The sequence below is a fragment of the Moschus berezovskii genome, chromosome 17, assembly GCF_049115385.1.
Source record: "Moschus berezovskii isolate FMDL1 chromosome 17, NW_MosBer_1.0, whole genome shotgun sequence".
In the NCBI taxonomy this organism is placed as follows: Eukaryota; Metazoa; Chordata; class Mammalia; order Artiodactyla; family Moschidae; genus Moschus; species Moschus berezovskii.
In genome coordinates, this window is record NC_142476.1 from 42,087,899 (window position 1) to 42,093,887 (window position 5,989).

At 52.2% G+C, this 5,989-nt stretch overlaps 1 pseudogene; it reads right to left on the reverse strand.

The window, feature by feature from the left end:
• Positions 1–2,025: 2,025 nt before the first annotated feature.
• On the reverse strand, positions 2,026–3,309 carry LOC129551077 (septin-6 pseudogene; annotated as a pseudogene).
• Between the last annotated feature and the right edge of the window lie 2,680 nt (positions 3,310–5,989).

A 5,989-nucleotide genomic window follows, 5' to 3' on the forward strand; every position in this document is an offset into this window, starting at 1 on the left:
CAGACCAGCCGTGAATATGCCCACCCCAGCAAGCTTAGGACTCTGAACCGATGCCTGTGAGCTGGGCGCAGGCAGGTGGGGCAGCCAGGTTTGCAGACACAAATTCAAGATGCCCTGTTAAATCTGAACTTCAGATAAACCAGAGAAAATGCCTTGTGCAGGCAGGTCCTACACACGCAGCAACCCACCTCTGACAATAGGCTGTGGTCAGAAAACCTGCACACAGACGCACCCCTGATTCACCAGCCATGTTGGGCAGTGCCGGGCTGGCTGCTCAGGAGTGGTTCTGGCAGGTGGGTCCCCAGACAGCACTGTCCACAGACCTCCATGCCCTAGTGGGCAGGCCTGCACGGCCATGGCCAGCCTGGCAGCCACCAGCTGCACGTGGCTACTGCTCAGTGGCCTGGGGCCCTGAGAGTGTGGGTGGACATGGTCACAGGAGGCTGTGGCCCCCCTGCTGGACAGTACGGTGGAGGGGGTGACCAGAAGGCCCCTTGGAGTCTCTGGGAGCTCGGAGGAAATTCTCTCCAAACTGGAGAGATGAGGCACTCCAACCATGAGGAGCCTAAGGAAGGCAAGCGTGGGGAGCAGGGTGAGCCAAGGGAGAGGTGGGGGAGGGAAGGTAAGGTCGGCTGGTCTCTGGACACGGTCTGGACACAGTCTGGGCGGGGATTTATTCAGACTGAAGGACGGAAGCAGTGATGACACCAGATGATCCTTTGCGTCTTGGGCAGTGGGTCTGGCCAGGTGCTCACTGTGTCCACCAGCCCGGCTGGGATTCCTGAGCAGTCAGCCCTGAGGGAGGTGGGCAGACAAAGCACCAGAGAAGGGGGCTTGGGCCTGCGGTTTCCTCTGTGTTGGGTTAGGAAACCCCAGGTAGTTCGAGCCCCACCCCATCTACTCACCACCAAGACCTCGGACCTGCGACCCTGGCTCTGCCCAGAGAGGCCGCTCCTGAGCACCCTGGAGGGTCTCCCCCCACAACACGCCTTTTTTTTTTTTTTTTTTTGAGCATTTCTTTGAATTTTATTGAAAATTGACTTGGACATTAGAAAGATATCAAGCTAAACAGTGCTGGTTTTGGGTTGTTTCTCCTGGCTAAAGAAAGCCCCATAGGAGCAATGACTGGTCACACTTCTGAGCAAAAAGGACAAAGGAGAAGAAAGGAAGAATGAACACAGATTCTGGAAAATGTGCAAAGCGGCTCTCTCAAGAGACACGGGACAGTAGAATGGCAACGGTTGCAGGGCTATATGGGGATGGGCACACTCGGATGGTATTTCAATGCAAGTTAAACCAACAAATTCAGGGCAGATTTACCAACACCAAAACTCTCCCTCCAGGTCCCCTCTCTCAAAACCCCAACTGGCCTTGAAAGGCTGAATGGAGTAATTTTGCTCTCACTAAGCTTAAACTCCCCCATCTCCCCATCTCTCCTTTCCTTTCTCCACCTGAATGTTAGTAGATCCACTCACCCCGCTTGCTGAGGGGGTCTGCAGAAGGTCTGTGAATGCTGAAGAAGATATGAATGTTGCTTGACTTTCTCATCCATATTCAGAAATGTTTAATAGTGGCTGTAGACAATCAACCCACTGAACCAGAGAATTGGTGTTTAAAAGGAAAAACAGAAAACTCAAATGAAAAACTTGCAAGCAATACTTCCACACCCACAGCTGAGCTCTCCTGCCTCAGCCACTTATACTTGGGTGAGTCATCCTGCAGTTGTCTCTCTGAGGTTACACTGGGTCCATTCTCCAGCTCGGATGGATCTTTCCCTGCCTTGTTAGATTAGGACAAGACACTTCTATTTAAAATACCACGTAAGCTGGGCAAGAGCTTCTTGCCTGGACACAGGAACACTTGTTAAGAGTGTGTGTGTGTGTGTGCATGCACACGTGCACGCGCACACAGTTTGGAGGGAGAGGGTATTGGTTGGTTTCTGGTTTGAGACAATATGGAACCCTAACTCTTCTATAATGGTAGTCTTCTCCTTTAGACTTACTGCAGCTGCTGAAGACAAGATTATTAAAAGTTTTTCTTCTCTTTGTCTCTTTTCAGAGTCTGTGAGCCTCCAACCTGGGACCCCTGGAACTGGAGCAGCTCAGCTGCCATCTTCCTCTGTTTGAAAGCGTCCACTTTGTCATCCAGGGATTTCTTCTTATCCTCCAGCTTCTTCTTCTCATCCTGGTGTAGTTTCTTCAGACAGTAAAGCTGCTAATGCAGTTCTGTCTCTGCCTCTTTAAGTTCAGCTTCTTTTCTCTTTGACTCTCTGGACAAAAATCTGTCTCATCTCTTCTTTTTTTGGAGCTCCTCTAGGAACTCTTTCCTTTTGGTCTCATATGTCTCCTATAAACTGAACAGTTTGCTGTCAGGGTCAGTGTCCTTGAAGCCCATCTCCTCCAGCTTACAGCTGTGGTACAGCTCATAGTGCGGGCCGTGGGTCTGCTCTTGGAGATTCTCCATGTTGACTCAGATCAGCATCTCCTGCAGCTTCACAAAGTCACAGTGGGCTTCATTTTCAACTTGCACCGTGCCCCAGGGACACCGCCACACTTTCATCACCTTCTTACCTATCTTCAGTTCTTTCGTGCTGCCCATGACAGCAAATGGCAGGTGGGCGTTCATGGTTCTGTTGATTTCTGCTGCTGACTTGTCATCTGTAGGGAATTGGTAGATCTGGATTCTGTTGCTGAAAAGCTTGCTGGTGATTTTGATTTTGAACTTGGTTAGCTCACTCTTAGAAATGGCATCTGATTTGATGATGATGGGGATGATGTTCACCTTACTGTGCAGCTTCTTCATAGTCAATAGGTCCAGAGACTTCAAGGAATGACCCATGGGGGCAATGAGGTTACAAGCAGGCATGGATGGAAGAGTCATGGTAGGTGTTTAGTACCCTGCAGATCTTCAGCTCCTCCTACAGGTAGGCCTCAAACTGGGCATCGATGAATTCCACAATGGGCTTGTAGCTGTCCTCCTTGTTGATCTGGTCCCTGAAGCCCACCGTGTTAACAGTTGTCAGCTTTAGCCCTATGTTTCTCTCTTGAAGGTCAGAGGTATTGGTCCAGAGCTGGACACCTGGCTGTGTGTAGGTGGCTGGCTCCCCCTCGACCTTGGTGTTGAACAGGGTGTCCATGAGGGTGGACTTGCCCAAACCTGTCTCTCCCACACACAGGATGTTGAAGCAGAAGCCCTGGCTGACTGACTTATTCACCAGCTGGTCAGGCAAGATGTCAAACCCCACATGTCTAGCCAGGGGACCATTTGGCAACCTTCACCAACCGGGGGAGCTATATCGGTCACTGCCATCGCTCCTGCTTCTGCCAGGGCTGCCATGGGCTTTGCTACAGTGAGAGCTAGAGCATAGGAAACAGCCAGGGTCTCCCTCTTGATGGACCCACAATGTTTATTTCTACAGAAATCTTGTCTGAGCCCCTGGCAGCCTAGATTTGTGTGGCTGGTTGCCTAGAGTCTGATGCTGCTGGGAGACAGTGAGATGTGACGTGGGACTGAGATGGGTTGGGGGGACCACCTCCCTCTCCTGAGAGTGCCTCCAAGATGCTCCAGGGCCTCTGCCACCCAAGCCAGAGATGAATTCTGACAGGAGAGGTTGCCTTTTGGGTACCTTTTAAGAGAAGGTCCCATAGATTCTCTTAAAAAGAAAAAGAAAGGTAAGTCAGGACTGGAGAAATGGGTCATTTTAGAAAGGCAAGCTGGTGAGTGTTTCGTCCCCATGACATTCTGAGGCTGTGGGAAAGCTGCTGAGAAGTGTGTCCATTGACTTTGGGCGCCTGCGGCCACCTCCAGACAACTCCTGGAAAGACTGCAGCTCACATAGGTGGTGCTTTTTGTCACCAGTCACGACCGACACCTGTGTGTGCGTGTGCTCAGTCATCTTTGATTCCGTGCGACCCGTTGGACTGTAGCCCTCCAGGTTCCTCTGTCCACAGGATTTCCCAGGTAAGAATACTGGAGTGGGTTGCCATTTCCTCCTTCAGAGGATCTTCCTGACCCAGGTATCGAACCAATATCTCTTGTGTCTCCTGCACTGGCACCTGTGTTCATGTAACGCCAACAGATGGAGGCGTGTTGTAACTACACAACTACACAATTGCTACACAACTCAGACTTCTGATGTCATCCTGTGACTCTTCCCCAGATGTTGTAACAAAACACCAAAATGTGGGGGCAAGGGCTTAAAACAACAGAAATCTGCTCTCTCAGTCTGGAGGCTGGAATTCTGAATCCAGCTGTGGTCACGGCTGGGTACTTCTGGGGGCTCTGAGGGACTACCTGCCTCAGGCCTCTCCTAGCATCTGGTGGGGCCACAGTCCTCAGCTTGTAGACATGTCACCCCTACTTCGGTCATCACGCATCTCTCCCTGTGTGTCTCTAGTTTTCCTTCTTCCGAGGACATCAATAATTGGAATTCTGGTCCATTCTAACCCAACATGATCTGATTGCATCTGCGGAGAGCCTATTTCCACACAGTCGTATTCAGAGGTTCTGAGTGGCCTTGAATCTTGGGCCGACACTGACACAACACACCATTCGCACATCCTTCAGAACTGAGCCTGGATTCTCTGGCCAGTCTCAGCCACTGATCCAGTCTCTTGGGACCATCTCCTGGTGGCTCTGGCTGTCTTCCTGATGTGTGGATGGGGCCGGATAGAGGTGATGCGGAGTGGGGGCTCCCTCCTCAGATGGGCCTCGGCCTCCTACCATGACAGGGACCACGCCATGGGGCCCCAGAAGGTTCGCAGGGGTGGCGTGGGGGACCGCGTCTGCATCAAGATGCTTCCATCTAGAAACCTGACCTGTGGGGAGGGACGAGGATCGTCAGAGAAGGGGCTTGTGAGGAAGCAACCTCGCCGTGGACAAAAATCCTTTCACCTGAGTCGAAACTCCAGGAGGGGATAAATCGTGTTCCCCCCTTGTCTGGCTTCAGCACTGATGCCACTTATAGTATGAAAAATGCTGGTGAGCGGGCTGGAAGCAGCACATGGTAAAAAGGTTAGTCCCGAACTTCGGGCTCCAGCCTGTCACCCTGCCCCCACCCGGAACACAAAGCCTTTTCTTTCTCCAGCTGGAAATGCGCACGGCCCATGAATGCAAAGAGCTCTTTCAACATTAGATTTTAAATTATTTGAATTAAATCTGGGATCCTTCCGGGCCCTGTGCGCTCCGGGTTATTTATCACTGGCTAAATGCAGAGGTCTGCCGGGCCTCTCCAGGGACGGCCTCCTCTTAGACGCTGCCTCTGAAATGTTATAAACTATTTAAAACCGAAAGCTTGGCTGTGTCCGGCTGGGGGGGTGCGTGCACAGAGCCTGCTCTTCCGAGCTCTTCGGGAAAACGAGCGACTCACCACTCTGCACACTTGTTCATTTGCTCCGCTTTTCCTCTGGGTAATCACTTTAATACACTTGAAAATAAACCTTGTCCCCACTGAGTCAGGGTGATTTTTTCCCCCTATTTAGCAAACATTGATTTTTTTTTTCCCCTCCCCTCTGGTGTCCTGCCTGCATGAAGCTAACAAGCCTCCTTTGTTCCGGCGCCCCGGCCCCGCCCCCGCCACCCCCACCGCCCCAGATCTCTCTATGGGCGGTTCCAGCAGGGCACCGGCAGGGGGCGAGAGACCCCTTGTCTGAGGGCCTCGTGGGTGAGGGGGTGCCAGGCAGCTCAGAGACCCCCTCCAGAGGCAGGGGGTGGGGTGGGGTGTGGAGGGAAGGATGTCACCCTAGGTCCCCCGGGATGTCCTACATCAGTAAGGAGCATTCTGAAGCAATCAGAAGCGTCCCTGTTAGTGTTTTACATAAGCTACGCTGCCAGGGAGGGGTCCAGAAGAGGCTGTGCCCAGCCAGGGTGCTCCTCCTGGTTGACCCGTGTCCCCCGCTCTCCCAAAACAGCCACGCACTGCTTTCCATTAATCTCCATTACAGCCCTGAGTGGCCAGCAGAAGGCAGCATCTCTGCTGAGCTGAGTGGGT